This window comes from Scyliorhinus canicula, chromosome 16 (genome assembly GCF_902713615.1).
Source record: "Scyliorhinus canicula chromosome 16, sScyCan1.1, whole genome shotgun sequence".
NCBI classification, from domain to species: domain Eukaryota; kingdom Metazoa; phylum Chordata; class Chondrichthyes; order Carcharhiniformes; family Scyliorhinidae; genus Scyliorhinus; species Scyliorhinus canicula.
The window spans coordinates 71050688-71075169 of record NC_052161.1 but is presented as its reverse complement, the minus strand read 5'-3'; the positions used below and the strand labels follow the sequence as shown (position 1 = coordinate 71075169).

General features: G+C 48.5%; 1 protein-coding gene and 1 non-coding gene across 7 annotated transcripts in view; both read left to right on the top strand.

Moving 5' to 3' along the window:
* Nucleotides 1–24482, top strand: part of rhobtb1 (Rho related BTB domain containing 1) — a 168663-nt gene that overhangs the window by 42920 nt on the left and 101261 nt on the right. Inside the window, exon 2 of one of the 6 annotated variants that reach the window (XM_038773642.1) lies at nt 21922–21996. The exons of the other annotated variants lie outside the window; for them this stretch is intronic. The gene's annotated coding sequence lies outside the window, so the exon portion shown is untranslated. The remainder of the gene's footprint in view (nt 1–21921; nt 21997–24482) is intronic. 6 annotated transcript variants of the gene reach the window in all.
* On the top strand, nt 2065–2152 carry trnay-gua. The gene is given in 2 exon segments: nt 2065–2101; nt 2117–2152. It is a non-coding gene; the product is annotated as a tRNA-Tyr (tRNA).

Here is a 24482-nt window from a genome sequence, read left to right as displayed (position 1 = left end):
CAAGCGACAGATCAGTGGGATAATCTCTCGGTTACTGGGGAGTGCTGTGTTATAGTCCCAATGACTGAAAAGAATCTTCAAACATAATGGGTTACAGGATTTAAGGAGTCATTTTGCACTTTGGCATTTCCTTAAGTGATGAGGTTTCAGTGCTGGTTAAGTGCCCAGACTGTAAGCAGGCTACAGAAAGACCCATGAATGAGATCCAGCACCCAAGGTTTTTGGAGGTGGGGTGCTGAGGTGGTGGAGGAGGATAATAAATCAGTTGCTGGGTGAGGGATCTGTGGCCTAAAACAATCATAGAATCCCTACAGTGCAGAAGGAGGCCATTCGGCCCATCGCTATGCACGGACCCTTCGAATGAGAACTCTACCCATGTCCACTCCCCTGTCCACCACATCCTAACCCCATAACCTAACTTGCACACTTATCCTGGTCAATCCACCTAACCTGCACTCTTTGGACCGTGGGAGGAAACCGGTGCAGACATCGGGAGAAAGTGCAAACTCCACACAGTGACTGGAGGCCGGAATTGAACCCAGGTCCCTGTCACTGTGAGGCAGCAGTGCTAACCACTGTCATCGTACTGCCCCAATCTTGATCACATTGTTCAGGATAGCAGCAACATGACAGCCTCGAGATCGCGAAATGACAGAAGGTCGCAGAGTTGACTGTGGACATGGAGACATAGTGGCCAGGGTCTAGAGACAATTTAGAGACAATGGATGATGTGCAGTGGCAGTGTCAACAAAGATTGTGTGTTCTGAGATTCTGTGGCCAATTTGTACAACATGGTTGTAGAGGAGGTGAGTTCTGGTTACATTGGTCGTTATTCGATTCCGGTGGCTCTGAAGGTTACTAAACTTCTATGCCTCAATTTCATTTCAGGGGCGCATTGAAGACATGGGCGCACCTCTCAGCCACACATCACTGCATCATGGTAGTGACAGCTACCCTTTTCAGATAGCCAACCAATGATTGCCTCAGGTGCAAGGCCTCAGACTGCATCCATTTACAGGCTCCCACAGGCCAGCCAGCAATCTTGCTTAATCAGAAGGGATTTTGTTCCCTCAAAGTCCGACTCCTTTGTGATGGGTCAAAAAAAATTCTCAAGAACGACTTTTTCATTCTCACTAAATCATATATTAGGTCAGTGTTTTTCAAACTTTTCTTCCGAGGACCCATTTATATCAACCGGCCAACCTTTGGGACCCATGCAAGCCGACCGTTGTGACCCATACCAACCGTCACGACCCACCATTTCTGCTTATCTTTATTGTGACAAGTGAGCCTGCTTGGTCCTCGTTATCTCACTTAGTCATTCAATGTTACAGTTCTGTATGGGTTATTCCTCAGAGGTCCAGGAGCTCACACCAGCACTGCTTTGTCCTATCATGGACTCTCCTGAATAGCTCACAGCACCACTGCTTTGACCTGCTGTGGATACTCCTGAGCCCTTCTCTCCAGCAGGTTTAGTTGTGAGATTTGGCCTGTGTGTGTCTGGCCCTCACTTCTTTATAATAATCTTTATTTTTGTCACAAGTAGGCTTACATTAATACTGCAATTAAGTTACTGTGAAAATCCTCTAGTCGCCACACTTTGGTGCTGCCTGTTTGGGTACACAGAGGGAGAATTCAGAATGTCCAATTCACCTAACAAACACGTCGTTCAGGATTTGTGGGAGGAAACTGAAGCACCCAGAGGAAACCCATGCAGATACAGGGAGAACGTGCAGACTTCGCACAGACAATGACCCAAGCGGGGATTGAACCTGGGACCCTGGCACTATGAAGTTACAGTGCTAGCCACTGCTCCCGTATTACAAAACAATCCATTTAAAATGTTAAAGTCCTGTTGCTTGTTTGCTCCTGACAAAATGAAAGAATCACCATCGCGGCCAGAGCACGTGACGCCAGTGTTCGGGGTGCGTTATTGTTCTCTGCTGTCGCTTCAGGCAGGAAGACTACATTGAATTTTTTTTTAAAAATCTTCTGCGTCAGCACGCCCGCATTTTGAAAGCCGGTCATGGACGGCATTTTTAAAAGCCGGGTGTTGTGGCCTCTCCTTCGATAGCTCAGCTGGTAGAGTGGGGGACCGTAGGTGATTAAAATTGACATCCTTAGGTCGCTGGTTCAATTCCGGCTCAAAGGAAGCCCCCCATCCCTTTAAAAGCCGGGTGCTGCGGCTGTTGCGCATTAATTCCTGCGATCTGGAATACTGTGATGGATGACTCCGCGACCCTCCTGACACCCGCCCGCGACCCACCCCAGGCGTGACCCCCACTTTGAAAATGACTGTATTAGATGATACAGTCACATTGTAATATTATCTTCTCCAGTCCCCCTGTCGTCAGCACCTCCTCCAGCAATGTGGAGGCCAGCTCCACCGGGAAGCCCTGTATCTCCTTTCTGGCAAAATCTCGAACCTGCATGTATCTAAACATTTCCCCCTGCTCCTGCCCATACTTCGCTTCCATCTCCTTCAGTCCTGCAAACCGACCCCTAAGAAACAAATCTTTTAGTGTCTTAATACCCTTCTCCTCCCATTTCCGAAAATTACCATCCCATCTCCCTGGCCCAAATCTGTGGTTCCCCTGAATTGGCATTTCCCTTGACTCTGCCCCCAACCCGAAGTGTTGGCGAAACTGCCTCCAAATTCTCAATGAAGCATGCATTGAAAAAAAATACAGAAATCACAGCAGCACATTTGTTTTAACCCCGACCCACCAGTGTCAGAGGGAGACCATCCCACCTTGCCAGATCAGCTTTCACACTCCCCACCAAACTGGAAACGTTATACCTGTGGAGCACCCCCCCCCCAAACTCCCGGGCAACCTGCGCCTCCAGGTACCTAAAGTGAGTCCCTGCCCTACGGGATGGCAGACCCCTGCCCCCATCCCCGGCCGAGACACCACAAATACTCACTCTTGTCCAGATTTAGTGTGTCCCCGAGAATGACCCAAACAATCACAGCAACTCCAATCGACGCACTCGGTTCCGACACAGCAAATCATCGGCATATAAGGATACCCTATGCTCTATCTACCCCCACTATTCCTTTCCATAACCCCGAACTTCTTAATGCGATGGCCAACGGCTCAATCGCGAGTGCAAATAGCAGGGGGGGTCATAGGACATCCCTGCCTAGTCCCACGGTGGAAAGAAAAGTATCTCGAGCTGATGTTGTTTGTGCGGACACACGCCCTCGTCTCCTTGTATAGCAGCTTTAATCTTCTGTATTTGTGTTGAAGGGTTTCTTCTTTTGACAGACAAGACAGCACAAATACAAACGGAATAGCTCATCCATTCTCAAGCCAAGGAATAATCAAATCAAGTAGTATGTTAACCATATGTCAATGTAGATTAAAAACCTATTTTGCAAAGTAATGCCTTTACTTAGCAACGCATGGCTTGTGAAATAGTAGTTCAAAACCAGAAGGGGGAAAACATCGGAAATGTCTCTGTTCATCACCTAAATTCAATTACCAATTTACAATAATAATTAGTTGATTTAGATGGGATTCATCACAAATTCCAACTACTTAGAATCATATAATCCCTACAGTGCAGAAGGAGACCATTTGCCCCATCGAGTCTGCACCGGCCCTCCAAAGGAGCAGCCCCCACCCAGGCCCATGCTCCCATCCTATCCCTGCAACCTCACATAACTTGATGCAATGAAACAGACATCAGGCAGGCGTAAGCAGTTTAGAACGTTAGTTAAAGAATCTGCATAGTTGGATCATTTCTCTTCTCATTATTGTCACAGTCCCTACCTGCCATCAGTGCACACAATCAGAATGATGGACTTTCTTTCTCTTTGCTGGTTGCTCGGTACAGGTGACTACTCCAGGAGTGTCTGGGTTTCTGGCTACCTCCATCTTTTTTTTTTGGTGTTTTCTTCTCCGTGTTGTATTGGATGTTATAAGTTCCAGTCGAACAGTTTGTCTTCTAGGGTAATTGCTCTCGCTGCTGCAGTCATATCTTCTGTCTCAGGAGGAGCAGTGAGAATGGGAAGGTGGGAACCAGAGTCATTGGCGGAGCTCAGACAGCGGACTGGGGGAGAGAAAATCTGTGATTGGAGGAGCAGCTACTCACAGATTCCATCTACCACATTTGTTCACAATTTTTTTTTGAAAGAAATTAGAGTATCCAATTCTTTTTTTCCAATTAAGGGCAATTTAGCGTGGCCAATCATACCTTGCATATCTTTTTGGATTGTGCGTGTGAGACCCACGCAGACAGGGGAAGAATCTGCAAAAAATCCACACAGACAGTGACCCGGGATCAAACCCAGGTCCTCGGCGGCATGAGGCAACAGTGCTAAACACTGCACTACCGTGCCGCCCCTTTGTTCACTACTTTGGTCAAACTGTATCTTGTTTCCCACTTCCAGTGACTGCACTTTCAATTGTTCAGCCTCAGAGTGGAGGAACCATAATGGACAGTAATATTTAATGGAGGCAGCCTTTCTTGAATCGCCCCCGGTGTAATTTTTTCATGGGCTATTGTTTTAGTGGTCAGTTCACCTGTTGCCCCATGTATGTTGAGCCCTGCTCTGTGCCCCCACTTCCAGTCGATCCTGCAGGTGTGTAAATCATGTGCATTCTCCAGCACTGTCAGGTGTCAGAGGTTATTGTTTCTCCCTGCTCGCCTACAAGAATGGGGACTTGCCTCCAAGGGTTACCCACTGATGTCAGCAACCATTTCTTCAATGAGAAACCCAAGAACTGTGTTAAGGTATGCCATAACGTGTGCCAAGCAGCAATCATCGGACTTTTCAACGAGATTCAATTGCCTGGACCAATTGGATGGTGTATTTTGGTATACACCAGCAAGAGTCTTGTGGATTATGATGATTTTCTGTGAAAAGTCATGTTGCCGACTGGGGACACCCTGGTTGCTGAAGGCATAGGATTGTGAGGCACACTCAGCTGAGGAGGAGGGTGAGGAAGCTGAAGAGGAGCCGCACTGTCCAGATGGGCATGAAGGACTGCTTTGAGGGCACTGAGAGCTAGGCACAAGGTAGACTCGGGAGGTTGCTTGCATTTGTCTGTTTCACTTCAGCCATCCAAAATAAAAATTCAAATTCCAATCATACAGAGGGCACTCATCTCTGCTGGAAGCTCAGATCCACTCCCTCATCCATTAGCACCTGTTACCTTTGCAATGTGCAGTTGATGAAGTGTACACGCTATGGTCACTCCCTGATTGCCCTTGGGTCATGCACAGTCACTCTTGCACTGCTGGAGGGCCACCAATATGGAATGGAATGTTTAATAAACAAAATCAGACATTACATTAATCATAACCTGCGTACAGCTAATTAATTGTCCAATCCCCCTGAAGGCCCAAGCGCATTGAATTGTTTTAAAAATTCTTTTATGTGAACTTCTACGTGGTGCTGCCCCTTTGCTGCCAGTTGTAGTGGAAGCTGAATGTGGACCTTGCTGCGGTCCGTGGCTGCCTGAGGCTCTGTGGGCCACAGAATATTTGGGAATTCCTGCTCCTCTGCTACGAAAACCTGAGGCACTGATGTCATTGGTAGAATAGCTGAGGTGCTGTTGCATGCTATCAGCCTCCAGAAGCAGAAGGCAGCCAGCAGCCACTCCTGTCTTGCAAAGCACATTTTCCTGCTGACCTGAAAGCTTGGCAGGGTGACACTGTGCTTAGCACTGTTGTCTCATAGTGCCAGGAATCTGGGTTCAATTACGGCCTTGGATGGCGTGGAGTTTGCACATTCTCCCCGCGTCTACATGAGTTTCCTCCATGTGCTTCCACTGCAAAAGATGTGCAGGTTAAATGCATTGTGTCCAAAAGTGTGTAGGTTAGGTGGGGTTTCAGGGATAGGGTGAGGAAGTGGACCTAGGATGTGTGCTCTTTCAGATGGCCTTTGCAGACTTGATTAGCCGATCGGCCTCCTGCACTGTACGGATTCTATGGACCTGGTGAAACCTTGAGGCATCTCATTCCCCATCTTGCTTTGCTGCTGCTCCCTTCAGCTCAGGGGAAAGGTGTTGGCATGCAAGTCTGTGTGCAGCTCTGGCAGCCACTGACTGATCTGGTGGATCTGACTGTCCAAGACTCTCCTTGGTGGAGACCATTCCAGCAGATGAGAGGGAGTTTATGGCACTCGTGGCCTGGATGGACTTCTCTGAGCCAGGGCTTGAATACTCTCTGGGATCTCCGCCAGATCTTCACGCATCTCAAACTAGACTTCTAGCATCTGCCACCTCGGGGATGACTCCAAAGACATCAGCCTGGGATTCAGCATGGGCTGGCTTCCCACCCAGCTGTAATAACCTCTAACAGCTGGTCAGGCACTTGTGGTATTTAGGGAGTGAGTCTGAATCTGAAAGTATCTGTGTTGCTGAATGTTGGGGGATAATGTAATGCAAGGGTCTTAAGGTGGATGAGCGTACCTTGTAAACCTGTAGAAAGCAGTTCACTATACCTATGGTCAACCTGAGAGATAACCCTATATTCAGCTGCAGCTCAATGCATGTACATTGGAGGACGCACCAGAGTCTGTGTCCAATGTCAAGCATGTCGCATTGGACCACTGAAGTGACCTTGCAAGGGTCAGCAAGCAGCACCAGGCTCACCTGCACAGAGCTGCAGCCATTCCTTTCCAAGGAGCAGCCACTGCACATTGCCACTGTAATGTAATGGGGTGTGGTGTTTGCTGGATGAAGGCTGTCATTGGCGGGGTGCAGGGTAGGGTGTATGCTGGCTGCAGGTTGTAATGGTTGGAGGGTATTTGCTGGTTGAAAATTGTCATGGGGGAGGGTATTTGCTTGTTGCAGGATATCGGGGAAGGTGTCTGCTGGCTGCAGGATGTCGGGGGGTAGCTACTGGCTGCAGGATGTAATGGGGGGAAGGATGACTACTGGCTGCAGGATGATGTTGGGGGTGGAGGCTGGCTGCAGGATGTTGGGAGGGGAAGGGTGCCTGCTGGTTGTAGTGAGGGAGGATTTCTGCTGGCTAACAGGATCTTCACTAGCCACAGGATTATTGAGATCTCGTTTTGAATCTTTGCATGGATGCTGTTGGCTCTATGAACATGCTTTCAGCACTTACTTCCGCATTGGGTGCCAACATGGCTGCCACCTTAAGGTCTGCCTCCAGAGACAGGTGTCAGTGAATCTGCCTGCCGGATGTTAGTTGGCCAGACAGCATGAGATGGCTTTGCGAATGGTGGTCAGAGTAGAAAGGCTTTTGACATCCATTTCAAGTTTGAGTTTGAAGATGAGTTTATAAAATGCTTTCCTGGCAACCTCCTAGAACATTACATTGTAGAACCAACGAGGACATTTAGAGAAATTAATTAAAATGTTTTTTTTAATGAAACATTTTTTGTGAAACAATGTCAGTAACAAAGATCCTTCCGTGGTTTAATGGGAAGTAAAAGAATAGTATTACATGCAAGAAGATTTTTATAATCTTGTGAAGAATAGCTGCAAACCTGAGGTTTGGGAGGTGGGGGGCTTTAGAAACCAGCAAAGGGTAACCAAAAAGTTGATAAATGGGGGAGAAAAAATCTAATTTGAGAGCAAACTGGCCTGGGATGTAAAATCGGGTTCTGACTTGAAGTATAATATCAGATTGTAAAGCGGTTTATAAGTGCCATATATAAAAAGGAAAGTAGCTGAAGTAAATATTGGTCTCTTGAACGCAGACACAAGAGATGTTATCATGGCGAATGAAGAAATGGCAGAGACGTTGAGTAAATAGTTTTTGTCTGCCTTTGCAGTAGAAGATGCAACGAGTCAGACATAAATTACATGCCAGAAATAGAGGGTAACTAATGGAGCTAATAGAATGAGAAGCCTAAGGTAATTCATATCAGCAGAGAAAAAGTATTGGAGCAACTTAAGGGAGCATAAGCTAAAACAACATTAGGACTTGATGACCTACTTTTTTGGATTCGTAAAGAGGTAGTTGCAGAGATGGTCATAGAGATTTACAGCATGAAAACTGGCCCTTCGGATCAACTTGTCAATGCCGCCCAGTTTTTACCACTAAGCTAGTCCCAATTGTCTGCATTTGGCCCATATCCCTCTGTATCCAGCTTTTCTATATAACTGTCTAAATGCTTTATAAAAGACAAAATTGTACCCGCCTGTACTACCTCTCGCAGCTCGTTCCAGACACTCCCTACCCTCTGTGTGAAAAAATTGCCCCTCTGGTCCCTTTTGTGTCTCTCCCCTCTTACCGTAAACCTATGCCCTCTGGTTTTAGACTCCCCTACCGTTGGGAAAATATGTTGACTATCTTATCTATGCCCCTCATTACTTTATAGATCGCTGTAAAATCACCCTAAGCCTCCTATGCTCCGGGGAAAGAAGTACCAGTCTCTCCTTATAACTCAAACCATCATGTCCTGGTAGCATCCCAGTAAATCTTTTTTGCACTCTTTTTCTAGTTTAACAATATCCTTCCATTAATAGGGTGACCAGAACTGTACGCAGTATTTCAAGTGGAGCCTTACTAATGTCTTGTATAACTTCAACAAGACGTCCCAACTCCTGTATTTAATGTCTGACCAACAAAACCAAGCATGCTGAATACCTTCCTCACCACCCTGTCCACCTGTGACTCTACTTTCAAGGAGCTATGAGCCTGCACTCCTAGATCGCTTTGTTCTCTAACTCTCCCCAACTCCCTGCCATTAACTGAGTAGGTCCTGCCCTGATTCGATCTACCAAAGTGCATCACCTCACATTTATCTAAATTAAATTCCATTTGCCATTCATCAGCCCACTGGCCCAATTGATCAAGATCCCATTGCAATCCTAGATAACCTTCACTGTCCACTATGCCACCAATCGTGGTGTCATCTGCAAACTTACTAACTATGCCTCCTAAATTCTCATCCAAATGATTAATATAAACAAAAAATTACAGTGGACCCAGCACAGATCCGTGAGGCACACCCTGGTCACAGGCCTCCAGTTTGAAAAACAACACTCGACAACTACCCTTTGTCTTCTGTGGTCAAATCAAAAAGTATCCAATTGACTACCTCACCCTGGAGCCTGTGAGATTTAACCTGAAAGACGTGCTGTTAGGTAATTTGGACATTCTGAATTCTCCCTCTGTGTACCCGAACAGGCGCCAGAATGTGGCAACTAGGGGCTTTTCACAGTAACTTCATTGCAATATAAGCCTACTTGTGACAATAGAGATTATTATTATGCAACAATCTACCATGCAGTACTTTGTCAAAGGCCTTGCTAAAGTCCATGTAGACAATGTCGACTGCACTGCCCTCATCTACCTTCTTGGTTACCCCTTCAAAAACTCAATCAAATTTGTGAGATGATTTTCACTCACAAAGCCATGCTGAGTGTCCCTAATCAGTCCTTGTCTCTCTAAATTCCTGTATATCCTGTTTCTCAGAATACTTTCCAACAACTTACCCATACCGACGTTAGGCTCACTGGTCTGTATGTCTCAGGCTTTTCCCTGCAGCCCTTCTTAAATAAAGGCACAACATTTGATAACCTCCAATTTTCAGGCACCTCACCTGTGGCTGTCGACGATTCAAATGTCTCTGCTCGGGGACCCGCAATTTTCTCCCTAGCTTCCCACAAATTCCTGGGATACATTTAATCAGGTCCTGGTGATTTATCTACCTTGGTGCTCTTTAAGGCTTCCAGCACCTCCTATCATAGAATTTAGTAAGAGCACCCTATTTAAGCTCATACCTTCACCCTATCCCTAACCTTTTTTGGACACTACGGGCAATTTACAATAGCCAATCCACCTAACCTGTACATCTTTGGACTGTGGGAGGAAACCGGAGCACCCGGAGGACACCCATGCAGACACAGGGAGAATGTGCAGACTCCGCACAGTCACCCAAGCCGGGAATCGAACCTGGGACCCTGGAGCTGTGAAGTAACTGTGCTGCCCATGGTATTTCTATGTAATATGTACACTCCTCAAGACATCACTATTTATTTCCTCAAGTTCCTTAACATCCATGCCTTTCTCAACAGTAAATACCGTTGATAGTGGTATACATCGGTTATTATTTTCCATAATGTCAGAAATAGGAAAGGAGCAGTCACCTTGTTGGGAGTTTTCTATAGGCCCCCCAGTAGCAGCAGAGATGTGGAGGAACAGATTGGGAAACAAATTTTGGAAAGGTGCAGAAGTGACAGGGTAGTAGTCATGGGTGACTTCAACTTCCCAAACATTGAGTAGAAACTCTTTAGATCAAATAGTTTGGATGGGCTGGTGTTTGTGCAGTGTGTCCTGGAAGCTTTTCTAACACAGTATGTAGATTGTCCAACCAGAGGGGAGGCCATATTGGATTTGGTACTTGGTAATGAACCAGGGCAAGTGATAGATTTGTTAGTGGGGGAGCATTTTGGAGATAGTGACCCACAATTCTGTGACTTTCACATTAGTAATGGAGAGGGATAGGTGCGTGCAACAGGGCAAGGTTACAATTGGGGGAAGGGTAAATACGATGCTGTCAGAGAAGAACTGAAGTGCATAAGTTGGGAACATAGGCTGTCAGGGAAGGACACAATTGAAATGTGGAACTTGTTCAAGGAACAGATACTATGTGTCCTTGATATGTATGCCCCTGTCAGGCGGGGAAGAGATGGTCGAGTGAGGGAACTATGGTTGACAATGAAAATGAAAAAGAAAAATCGCTTATTGTCACAAGTAGGCTTCAAATGAAGTTACTGTGAAAAGCCCCTAGTCGCCACATTCCGGCGCCTGTTCGAGGAGGCTGTTACGGGAATTGAACCGTACTGCTGGCCTGCCTTGTTCTGCTTTCAAAGCCAGCAATTTGGCCCTGTGCTAAACAGCCAAGAGAGGTTGAATGTCTTGTCAAGAGGAAGAAGGAGACTTGTGTAAGGCTGAGGAAACAAGGTTCAGACAGGGCGCTGGAGGGATACAAGATAGCCAAGAGGTAACTGAAGAAAGGGATTAGGAGAGCTAAGAGAGGGCATGAAAAATCTTTGGCGGGTAGGATCAAGGAAAACACCAAGGCCTTTTACACATATGTGAGAAATATGAGAATGACTAGAGCGAGGGTAGTTCCGATCGAGGACAGTAGCGGGAGATTGTGTATTGAGTCTGAAGAGATAGGAGAGGTCTTGAACGAGTATTTTTCTTCAGTATTTACTAATGAGAGGGGCCATATTGTTGGAGAGGACAGTGTGAAACAGACTGGTAAGATCGAGGAGATACTTGTTAGGAAAGAACATGTGTTGGGCATTTTGAAACACTTGAGGATAGACAAGTCCCCCGGGCCTGACGGGATATATTCAAGGATTCTATGGGAAGCAAGAGATGAAATTGCAGAGCTGTTGGCAATGATCTTTTCGCCCTCACTGTCAACAGGAGTGGTACCAGGGGATTGGACCGTGGCGAATGTCGTGCCCCTGTTTTAAAAAAGGGAATAAGGATAACCCTGGGAATTACAGGCCAGTTAGTCTTACTTCGGTGGTCGGCAAAGTAATGGAAAGCGTACTGAGGGATAGGATTTCTGAGCATCTGGAAAGACACTGCTTGATTAGGGATTGTCAGCACGGATTTGTGAGGGGTAGGTCTTGCCTCACAAGTCTTATTGAATTCTTTGAGGAGGTGACCAAGCACGTGGATGAAGGTAAAGCAGTGGATGTGGTGTCTATGGATTTTAGTAAAGCATTTGATAAAGTTCCCCATGGTAGGCTTATGCAGAAAGTAAGCAGGCATGGGATAGTGGGAAATTTGGCCAGTTGGATAACGAACTGGCTAACTGACAGAAGTCAGAGAGTGGTGGTGGATGGCAAATATTCAGCCTGGAGTCCAGTTACCAGTGGTGTACCGCAGGGATCAGTTCTGGGACCTCTGCTGTTTGTGATTTTCATTAATGACTTGGATGAGGGAGTTGAAGGGTGGGTCAGTAAATTTGCAGACGATTGGTGAATGTTCTATAGTGTAGAGGAACTTTAGAAGGGTTTCACAGGAGGGTGCAACATCGTGGGCCGAAGGGCCTGTACTGCGCTGTAATGTTCTATGTTCTATTGGTGGAGTTGTGGATAATGAGGAGGGCTTTTATTGGCTGCAAAGAGACATAGATTGGATGCAGAGCTGGGCTGAGAAGTGGCAGATGGAGTTTAACCCTGAAAAGTGTGAGGTTGTCCATTTTGGAAGGACAAATATGAATGTGGAGTACAGGGTTAACGGTAGGGTTCTTGGCAATGTGGAGGAGCAGAGAGATCTTGGGGTCTATGTTCATTGCTCTTTGAAAGTTGCCACTCAAGTGGATAGAGCTGTGAAGAAGGCCTATGGTGTGCGAGCGTCCATTAGCAGAGGGATTGAATTTAAGAGCCGTGAGGTGATGATGCAGCTGTACAAAACCTTGGTAAGGCCACATTAGGAGTACTGTGTGCAGTTCTGGTCGCCTCATTTTAGGAAGGATGTGGAAGCTTTGGAAAAGGTGCAAAGGAGATTTACCAGGATGTTGCCTGGAATGGAGAGTAGGTCTTAAGAGGAAAGGTTGAGGGTGCTTGGCCTTTTCTCATTAGAACGGAGAAGGATGAGGGGCGACTTGATAGAGGTTTATAAGATGATCAGGGGAATAGATAGAGTAGACAGTCGGAGACTTTTTCCCTAGGTGGAACAAACCTTTACAAGGTGACATAAATTTAAGATGAATGGTGGAAGATCTAGGGCGCGATTCTCCCAGACAGGGAGAAGTCGTAAGGCTGGCGTCAAAACTGGGCGGGGCTAGTATGCCGCGGCCGTGAACTCCGGCATCGCGGGCTTAACGAATTTCGTTAAGCCCGCTTGCCAGAGTTTGCGCCGGCTGACGCGTCACATGACGTCAGCCGCGCATGCGCGGATTGGAAGACTCCAACCCGCGCATGCGCGGATGATGTCATCGCGCATTTGCGCGAAACCTGCGCATGCGCGGGCCGGTATGCCCCTCAGCCGCCCCGCGAAGTGATACAGCGGGGCGGCGGAAGGACAAAGAGTTCGCAGGAATCGGACCCGCTGCCCGCGATCGGTGCCCACCGATCGCAGGCCCATGGCACCCTTGGCACGGCCGTGGTACTGCCGTGCCAATCGGTGCCATGGTTGCCAAGATCGGGACTTTACGGCCGTTTTTACGAATGGCCAGACCAGGTGTGTTTGCCGTTCGTAAAAACGGCCGTAAAGGGCTTGGAATTCGGCCCATCGGCCAGCTGAGAATTGCTGCTGGCCGTAAAAAAACGGCGGCAACGATTCGTGTCGGGAGTTGGGCGGGGGGGGGGGGGGGGGGGGGGGGGGGGGGGGGAGAGAATAGCGGGAGGGCGTCGGACTAGCGTGGCCGTAAAAATTTACGACCCCCGCTATTCTCCGCACCGTCGTGAGTGCGGAGAATTGCGCCCATAGGAGGGATGTCAGAGGTAGGTTCTTTACCCAGAGAGTAGTGGGGGCATGGAATGCACTCCCTGTGGAAGTAGTTGAATCGGAAACATTAGGGACCTTAAAGCGGCTATTGGATAGGTACATGGATTGCGGTAGAGTGATGGGGTGGAGATTAATTTGTTCTTAATCTAGGACAAAAGTTCGGCACAACATTGTGGGTCGAAGGGCCTGTTCTGTGCTGTATTTTTCTATGTTCTATAATTTCATCGATTCTAGAAGCAGGAAAATGTGATGCTTTCTTTGGTACATATTTCTATGAGTTATTTCCCTTTATAACCAAGCAAAACACATACAGTTGGTACAGCACCATCATGTCTCCTTCTAAAAACTGTTGAATCGTCTAACCATGTTTCAACATAAAAACAGAGTAAAAGGGTGAAGAGAAAATTGATAAAATAAGAAGAGCGGGAGAAGGAGAAAAGACATATACACCTCACGCACAGTATATTAGGGACAGTAATGCTTATTCTACAGAGCGCCTTGTAGAAGTAATTCTGACATCATGGAACCTGTATATTTAAGTTAGGGGATACTTTTTGGAATAACACACCATAACTCCATAATTAGGGCAGCACGGTAGCACAAGTGGATAGCACTGTGGCTTCACAGCGCCAGGTCCCAGATTCGATTCCCCGCTGGGTCACTATCTGCGGAGTCTGCACGTTCTCCCCGTGTCTGCGTGGGTTTCCTCCGGATGTCCAGTTTCCTCCCACAGTCCAAAGACGTGCTTTTAGGTGGATTGGACATGATAAACTGCCCTTAGTGACCAAAAAAATTAGGAGGGGTTATTGGTTTACCAGGATAGGGTTGAAGTGAGGGCTTAAGTGGGTCGGTGCAGCCTCGATGGGCCGAATGGCCTCTTTCTGCACTGTGTGTTCTATGTTCTGTAACCATTTTTTGTGAGTTACGTACAGAAGATGACTTCTCATTTATGCAAATTTTTTTTATTTAAAAAAAAAATAATTTTTATTGACATTTTTACAAAATATAAACATCTCAACTCTATTAACAAAACAACCGCGGTAACACCCCAAGAACAATACCCACCCAACTTCAAAAGCAACTACAAACAAAAGAAAAAAACAAAAGAACACCCAAACAACAAAAGGGAAAGAGATGACCCCGCCACATCCCACAAACCCATGTACACAGTTCTCCCTCCCACCGATCCAAAACCCCCCCCCCCCCCCCCGGGGTTGCTGCTGCTGCCGGCCTATTTCCCTACCGTTCCGCTAGGAAGTCCAGGAAAGGCTGCCACCGCCTAAAGAACCCTTGTACTGATCACCTCAGGGCAAATTTCACCACCTCCAATTTAATGAACCCCACCATATCATTGATCCAGGCCTCCACGCTTGGGGGCCTCGCATCCTTCCATTGGAGCAAGATCCTCCGCCGGGCTACTAGGGACGCAAAGGCCAGAACACCGGCCTCTTTCGCCTCCTGCACTCCCGGCTCCACTGCAACCCCAAAAATTGCGAGTCCCCAGCCTGGCTTGACCCTGGATCCCACCACCCTCGACACCATCCTTGCTACCCCGTTCCAAAACTCCCCCAACGCTGGGCACGCCCAAAACATATGGGCGTGGTTCGCTGGGCTCCCCGAGCACCTAGCACACCTGTCCTCGCCCCCGAAAAACCTACTCATCCTCCTCCCAGTCATGTGGGCCCTATGCAACACCTTGAACTGTATGAGGCTAAGCCTCGCACAGGAAGAGGAGGAATTCACTCTCTCCAGGGCATCCACCCACATCCCCTCCTCAATCTCCTCACCCAGCTCCTATTCCCATTTACCCTTCAGTTCCTCCACCAAGGCCTCGTCTACCTCCTGCATTACCCGGTATATGTCCGAAATCCTCCCTCCTCCAACCCACACCCCCGAGAGCACCCTGTACCGTACCCCACGTGGGGGCAGCAGAGGGAACACCTCCACCTGCCGCCTGGCAAACGCCCTAACCTGCATGTACCTAAACATGTTCCCCGGGGGGAGCCCAAACTTCCCCTCCAACTCACCCAGGCTTGCAAACCTCCCATCCACAAACAGGTCCCTCAACCTCCTAATACCTACCCTGTGCCAGCCAAGAAACCCGCCATCGATGCTCCCTGGTACAAACCGGTGGTTCCCCCGTATCGGAGACTCCATCGAGCCCCCCACGTCCCCCGTATGCCGTCTCCATTGCCCCCAGATTTTGAGGGTAGCCGCCACCACCGGGCTCGTGGTATACCTCTTTGGAGGGAGCAGCAACGGCGCCGTTACCAGAGCCTCCAGGCTCGTGTCCACACAGGACGCCATCTCCATCCTCTTCCATGCTACCCCAGCCCCGTCCATTACCCACTTACGCACCATCGCTGCGTTGGCAGCCCAATAGTACCCACAGAGGTTGGGCAATGCCAGCCCCCCCCCCCCCCCCCCCCCCCCCCCCCCATCCCTGCCCCGCTCCAAAAACACCCTTCTCACCCTCGGAGTCCCATGCGCCCATACAAATCCTGTAATACTCCTGTTCACCCTCCTAAAAAAGGCCTTCGGGATAAGGATGGGGAGGCACTGGAACAGGAACAAAAACCTCGGGAGCACCGTCATCTTGACTGACTGCACCCTGCCCGCCAGCGACAGCGGCAACATGTCCCATCTTTTAAACTCCTCCTCCATTTGCTCCACCAGCCTAGTGAGGTTAAGTTTGTGTAGGGCTCCTCAGCTCCTAGCCACCTGGACTCCCAGGTACCTAAAGCTCCTCCCTGCCCTTTTCAGTGGGAGCCTACCAATCCCCTCCTCTTGATCCCCCGGGTGCACGACGAACAGCTCACTCTTACCCAGGTTGAGCTTGTACCCTGAAAAGCCCCCAAATTCCCTAAGAATCTTCATCACCTCCGGCATTCCCCCCACTGGGTCCGCCACATATAGCAACAAGTCATCTGCGTATAGTGATAGTGGTGCTCCTCCCCACCCCGCACCAGACCCCTCCAATTCCTTGACTCCCTCAATGCCATGGTCAGGGGCTCAATTGCCAATGCAAAGAGCAAGGGGGACAGGGGACGCCCCTGTCTCGTCCCCCGGTACAACCAAAAGTACTCCGATCTCCTCCTGTTCGTGGCTACGCTCGCCATCGAGGCCTCATATAACAGCCTCACCCAACTGACAAACCCCTCCCCGAACCCAAACCTTTCCAGCACCTCCCACAAGTACCCCCACTCAACCCTATCAAAGGCCTTCTCCGCGTCTAATGCTACCACTATCTCCACCTCCCCTTCTACCGCCGGCATCATTATAACATTCAGAAACCTACGTATATTGGTGTTCAGCTGCCTTCCCTTCACAAACCCCGTCTGGTCCTCATGAATGACCCCGGCACACAGTCCTCTATCCTTGTGGCCAAGATCTTCGCCAACAGCTTGGCATCATTTAACAACGAGATCGGCCTATATGATCCACACTGCAGGGGGTCCTTGTCCCGTTTAAGGATCAAGGAAATCAACGCCCGTGACATAGTCGGCGCAAAGCCCCCCCCTCCCTTACCTCGTTAAAGGTCCTAACCAACAGGGGGCCCAGCAGGTCTGCGTACATTTTGTAAAATTCGACCGGGAACCCATCCGGCTCCGGCGCCTTCCCCGACTGCATGCTGCCTATCCCTTTGACCAGCTCAATCGGCGCCCCCAGCCCCTCCATCTGCCCCTCCTCTACCTTCGGAAATCTCAGCCTGTGCAAAAAGCACCCCCCCCCCCCCCCCTCCACCGGGGGCTCGGACCGGTACAATTCCCCATAAAAGTCCCTGAAGACCCCATTAATGTCCACCCCCCTTCGCACCACATTTCCTCCCCTATCCGTCACTCCACCAATCTCCCTGGCCGCGTCCCGCTTACGGAGCTGATGCGCCAGCATCCTACTCACCTTCTCCCCATATTCGTACACCGCTCCCTGTGCCTTCCTCCACTGAGCTTCCGCCTTTCTGGTGGTCAGCAAGTCGAACTTGGCCTGAAAGTTACGCCGCTCCCTCAGCAATCCCTCCTCCGGAGCCTCTGCGTATTTCCTGTCCACCATCACCATCTCCCCCACCAACCTCTCCCTCTCTCTTTGCTCTCCCCTCTCCCTATGGGCTCGGATGGAAATCAACTCTCCTCTAATCACCGCCTTCAATGCCTCCCAAACCGTCCCCACCCGGACTTGCCCATTATCATCGGCCTCTAAGTACCTCTTGATACACCCCCGAACCCGCCCGCCCACCTTCTCATCCGCCAGCAGCCCCACCTCCAGGCGCCAGAGCGGGCGCTGGTCCCTCTCCTCCCCCAGCTCAAGGTCTACCCAGTGCGGGGCATGATCCGAAATGACTATGGCCGAATACTCGGCTTCCTCCACCCTCGAAATCAGCCCCCTGCTCAGAACAAAAAAATCGATCCGGGAATAGGCTTTATGCACGTGGGAGAAAAATGAATACTCCCTGGCCCTCGGCCTCGCGAACCTCCAAGGATCCACCCCTCCCTTCTAATCCATAAACCCCCTCAACACCTTAGCCGCCGCGGGTCTCCTGCCCGTCCTGGACATGGATTGATCCAATGGGGGATCCAGCACTGTATTAAAGTCTCTCTTTCCCCCCCATCTCCGGAATGCGGCCCAACATGCGCCGCATAAAACCCGCATCGTCCCAGTTTGGGGCATAGACATTCACCAGCACCACCCGCACCCCTTGCAACTTGCCGCTCACCATCACATACCTCCCTCCGCTGTCAGCCACCACCTTTGACGCCCCAAACGACACCCTTTTTCCCACCAGAATCGCCACCACCTGATATTTTGCATCCAGCCCCGAATGAAACACTTGGCCTACCCAGCCCTTCCTCAGTCTAACCTGGTCCGCCACCTTCAGGTGCGTCTCCTGGAGCATAGCCACGTCCGCCTTAAGCCCCTTCAGGTGCGACCCACAGACGCGCCGGCTGTAACATGCCAAACTTCACACTCTTTCTGTGGAGCACCTCCTTCGTCCAGTTGTACCCGGCCCTCCGCTTAGCCACCTCCGCACTCCAGTCCTGGTAGATCCGCACTACCGTGTTCTCCCACTTGCTAGTCCGCTCCTTCTTGACACACCTAAGCACGCACTCTTGGTCAACGAACCGGTGGAACCGCACCAGTACCGCCCGTGGCGGCTCATTCGGCTTGGGCCTCCTGGCCAGTATTCTGTGGGCCCCCTCCAGCTCCAGGGGCCCCTGGAAGAACCCAGCTCCCATCAGCGAGTTCAGCAAAACGACCACATAGGCCCCCAGGTCTGACTCCTCCGTGAGGCCCAGGATCCGCAAATGTTTCCGCCTCGACCGGTTCTCCATCTCCTCGAACCGCTCCTGCCACTTCTTATGGAGCGCCTCGTGCATCTCCACCTTTACTGCGAGGGCCATGGCCTCATCCTCTCTTTCGGAGGCTTGTTGTCGGAGCTCCCAGATCTCCACCCCCTGGGCTGTCTGCGTCGCCAGCAGCTTGTCCGTCTTCACCTTCAGCGAGTCTAGCAGCTCCACTTTTAGCTCCCGAAAACAGCGCTGGAGAGTCTCCTGCTGCTCCTGCGCCCACTGCCTCCATTCCTCGAGGCCTCTGCCGGCCGCCATCTTGATTTTCTTCCCCCGCTTTTTCTTAGGCGCTGCCACTGCTATTTTGCTGGCCCCACTCCTGGTCCAGACCATAGACCACTGGGGATCCGCTGCAGACACCTTCCCACGTCGGGAACCGTCGAGCAAGTACCACTGGGGGCCCTTAAAAGAGCCCAAAAGTCCGTTCCTGGCGGGGGGCTGCCGAACGTGCGGCTTAGCTCCGCATAGCCGCAACCGGAAGTCCGCTAACTGGGTTATTAAACTCATTTGGCCGTGCGAGGCTGCATCCTGCCCATTGTGGGCGGGACCCAGCTTGTGCCGTCTTGTGTGATCTGGTTAGATCACGAGAGGCGTAATGGCTGTTGGAAATCCTAGGGCAAGCCTTTCCTGGGATCTACCGGCTGCGATGCATCCCGGTCTCCAACGGGATGCGGCCAGTAGATTGGTGTATTGCTGGAGGGGTTGGGGGGAGATAAGAAGAGCTAGATATTAGTCCCATAAGATAAATCTCTCCCTTTCCTGATTCCTTCCAGTTGGGTTACTGTGATAAAGCCTGGGGAGTCCCAACGAGCGTCTTAAAAGTCCTTTATTTCAGCAACAGCATCATACATGCACAGGGCTCGGTTTCCTTTCACTGGGTCCTCATTCCGTTTTAGCTGGCTCTACAGCTGCCGGCCTTTTATGCTAGTGCTGGTTAACTCAATCCAATTGAACATGGGGAACTATCATCAATTGAACATGGGGAACAATCATCCCCAGCTGGATAAGTCCTGTGCAGGTTATTATACCCCCCCCCTCCCCTGGAAACCCCTCGCAAGGAACGTCATTTAGGAGGAGTGGACAGGGGAGGACCAAACGGGTGCAAACCCCACAGTAGCCAGACAACAAACCTAAAAAAGAAAATTGGTTCGGATAAGGCACCACTGAACAGGGAAGCAGGACGGGTAGGCACGTACTCCACCAAGCATTACGTCTGGCCTGACACCCTCACCAGTCGTACAGGGGGCGAAGCTGCCAATAGCAGAACCCGGGGATGGCACGCACCACGGCATTGGACCCATCAACCCAAGGCCCAATCAGTGTGGCATGCCTTCCAGCCACAGAGGGAATAGCTTAGGGGACAACGCCGTAACTCCCAAATGCCCGTTAATTTTAAAAAAAAATATCGGGCACTCTAAATTCTACCTAAACACCTACTAAAATGCCTGGAGAGCTGTCGCCCCGACATTCTTACAGTACCTCTACACAGGAAAATAAACTCAGTGCAAATTTTAAAAATCAGCAGTGTTCCGTGTAAGCTGCCACAGGACCAGAAGTCGCATATGGAATGTCCAGTCAACTCCACACCAGAATCTCTAGGCACAAAACCTGCAGTTGTAGAATAACTCAGCTCACAGGCAAAACATCATTGTTGCAAATCCCACAGTCCAAACAGCTGCAGAACAGTCTTCCAAACACAATGTCGTACTCACAACCAGAATGACGTTCCAAAATGGCAGTGGCAACTCGAGAACGGACTCCCCGGTGGACCACTCTGCCAGAATCAGGAAACAACAGCAAACAGACGGACGAAACGCTACGTAACCCACACCATAAGTAATTCAGAAGATACCACATCGGTATTGCCGGACACGTCAGACTCCAGGTCAGTCCCAGCGGACACACTTCACAAGCCGGCAGCAAAAAACTCGACCCAGTGCTCGCCTTCCATGACATTACAGGCTCCGGGGAAAAAAACCCCACAGAAACAAGCTCTGCACCATAGTCCACTCTTTTAGTTTAAAAAAAAACTCCGGGGAGGTAGCTCAGCCGAACAGACAGCACGTTGACAGCTCAAATTCAGCCTCGTCGCCAATGTGAAAAAGCCAGGGGAGTCCAACGAGCTTCTTAAAAGTCCTTTATTTCAGCAACAGCATCATACATGCACTGGGCCCAGTTACCTTTCTTCGTGTCCTCATTCCTTTTTAGTTGGCTCTACAGCTACTGGCCTTATGCTAGTGCTGGGTTAACTCAGTCCAATTGATCACGGGGAACAATCATCCCCAGCTGGATGAGTCCTGTGCAGGTTATTACAGTTACCAGCATATTTTTAGTACATGTGATCTTGCACTCAGCTGCTCCATTTTATAGTAGTATTGCACAATAAAACACCAACCATGATATTATTACAACAGCTAAATAGCTCATAATTGCAGCCCACAGCTGATTGTCATAATGATTGTTTCAGCCACTTCATTTGATGGCCTGCTGTTGGCTTTAAAGTACATGTTTTAGTTTTGCTTTGATATGCTTTTATATTGAAATTGTAATCTCTTTTGAAATGGTTTTATTTTGCACTTGCAAAGCAGCTATAGTGCAAGTGTAACCTGAATCTGGAGCCTGGTCCTAATCTGACAAGCCTTTGAGGCAGAATGAAACTCTGGGCAAAGGACTTGCTCTATTTTGCTCAATATTCAGTTCAGGCTTTAATATGTTTAAATTATGAAAGTTTAGTGTTGGTGTGAAGCCATTTAACTTGTAGTGTTAATGTATCTGAAAATACCTCTTCACAAGTCATTTCTATTCTTAGGAAATGTGGAAATTAGTAAGTGATATTGCACTTGAGATTTCTTTTACTGGCATTTTAATGGAGGTTCTAACTGATTTGCTTTAAATGCATCAATACCTCTTAAAATAGAGAAAATTATCTAACATCTCCTAAGATGCACATTTGCATATTACTTAAATTGAAAATAGGTGTTTTATAAGGCTAATGGAATTTTGTAGTTTTGCTGTCTGAACAGTGTCTCAATTGCGCAGTTTATGACCTCGGAGTACTTCTGTGTACTGTAAATCTGTAACAATATCTCCACATGTAGTTTATTCTTTGTGTAACATGATCATATTAAACTCAGAACAGTTTTCAAAGATGACCTGTCAATTATTAACAATGCAGATTATGCTGATGTAGATGTGCTGCATGACCTAGTCAGAAATAGCTTTCATCAGAGAATTTTCCAGAAGCCACTTGGTGAGTACAAATGCACAGATGAGCTTTATATGATGGGAAATGTTTAAGTTGTCCAAGTATTTTGCTCTAGGCAGTAAAATGCTGTCCTATAATAACTGATTCTAACAGTTATACATTTGTATGGCACACAATTCGAAGCTGATGCATCTATTTCAAATGTAGAAAGTACATCATGCAGCAATAAAGAACTAAGAATACTTTGACAAAAATATTTTATGGTAGCGGGCACGTAATGGAACTTTGGTGTGTGAAATACAGTCTTAAAAAGAGTTTATGTGAATTAATTCCCTGTTCACATGAAGAAAATTCCATGGTGCAAGTTATAAAATGTACTGGCAGCTATTATTGAAATATTGTAACATTATTTTGCCAGTCTCATATTTGGGAAGTGTTAGAATGGTGGCAAAAATGTCCTAATGTACCTCTATAATCTTTTGCACAGTCAGATATACTATAGAGCAAATTTGCAGACCCCAGTGAGCAGGTCACTGACTTATTTATAGCATTAAATAATTCCATTAATTCATGCATGCTCTGTCTGAAAGCAGGTCCTTGACTCATTGTCTGCTAATAAGAACAAAGAACAGGCCCATCGGCCATACCAACCTTGGCCAAAACCCTCAGCACTTCCTTGTGCCATATCCCTCTATACCCATCCTATCCATGTATTTGTCAAGATGCCTTTTGAACGCTATTAATGTATCTGTTTCCACAACCTCCCCTGGCAATGAGTTCCAGGCATTCACCACCTTCTGCCTAACAAAACCTGCCTCACACATCTCCTCTAAACTTTGCCCCATGGACCTTAAACCTATGCCTCCTGGTGACTGACACCTCCACCCTGGGAAAGAGTGCCTGCCCATCCACTCTATCCATGCCCCTCATAATCTTGTAGACCTGTCCGGTCACCCCTCAACCTCCATTGGTCTAATGTCAGTCGTGGTTTGACATTGCTGCCTACTCTTGGGGACAGGGAGGGGAAGGAGGCAGAACCCAAGTCTACCCCAGTCAGATTGGGAATGGAAGTCACACTGTTGGCACTACTCTGAACCACATACTAGCCATCTAACTAGAATTATCCAGAACCCAGGTTAAATAATTGCTCTTGTTAAAGGATTTCTAGAAAAATGTTAGTGTGGCTTTTAATCAACTTCTATGTTTTTTTTGAGTGGCTAATGTTGTAAACTGTATCAAATGTCATGTGTAGCTTAAAAAGTTATTTCTCTTTGAGAGGGCGGCACGATAGCACAGTCGTTAGCACGCCGAGGACCCGGGTTCGATCCTGGTCCTAGGTCACTGTCCTTGCGGAGTTTGCAAATTCTCCCGTGTCTGTGTGGGTCTCACTCTCACAATACAAAGATGGGGCAGCACGGTATCATTGTGGATAGCACAATCGCTTCACAGCTCCAGGGCCCCAGGTTCGATTCCGGCTTGGGTCACTGTCTGTGCGGAGTCTGTACATCCTCCCCCTGTGTGCATGGGTTTCTTCCTGGTGCTCCGGTTTCCTCCCACAGTCCAAAGATGTGCAGGTTATGTGGATTGGCCATGACAAATTGCCCTTAGTGTCCAAAATTGCCCTTAGTGTTGGGTGGGGTTACTGGGTTATGGGGATAGGGTGGAGGTGTTAGCCTTAGGTAGGGTGCTCTTTTCAGGAGCTGGTGCAGACTCGATGGGCCGAATGGCCTCCTTCTGCACTGTAAATTCTATGTCTATGTCTATGTGCAGGCTAGGTGGATTAACCATGCTAAATTGCCCCTTGGGGGGGGAAAAAATAGAAACTGGGGAGAGAAACTGTCTAATTTCACTTTGAGATTGGTCATAACATCAAGGGGCCAAAGGTTTGTATTGCCTTGAAGCATGATTGTATGTTATAAGAATCTTCAGAATTAATACACAGTGACAGTTTCCAGTAAAACACAATGACCCTACTCGTAGTTAATTTATAAACATTGAATTCTGGCAGTGAAACAGTCAGAACTATTTTCTCACTGTTGGCATTGGCAATAGTATTCACACGAGTTTTATACTGTCACAGATGTTAAAGTAAAAACATTTTTGTAATCCTCTGCCGCATGCAAATAATTTCTGTAATTTGATGGCCGATAATGTTTTTGCCATGTTTTCTTCCCTCCTTTATCAAAGGTAATGAATTGTGCAGGGGTGTAGTTTTATGGCAGTTAAGACCTGCAGTTGCATGTCTAATTAGCTACGCCAGTAAATGTCTGCACATTATTTTGTAGCACAGCAGCCAAGCTTTGATCCTGTCTTTTCACCTGCCGTTTCCAGCAGAAGTCACTGGAATATAACAAGGAGTGAGAAGTCTGCATCTTTTTACCCCTTCCCTAACCAAGTGATCAAAACTAATTATACCACCCTGACCCCCACCGTTACGGCTGAGTTTGGCTGGACCAGCGGGGATTGAACCTGGCAAAGTGCCACACCATGGAATGCATTCACCCACTTAACTGTTGGCTTCTATTTACACC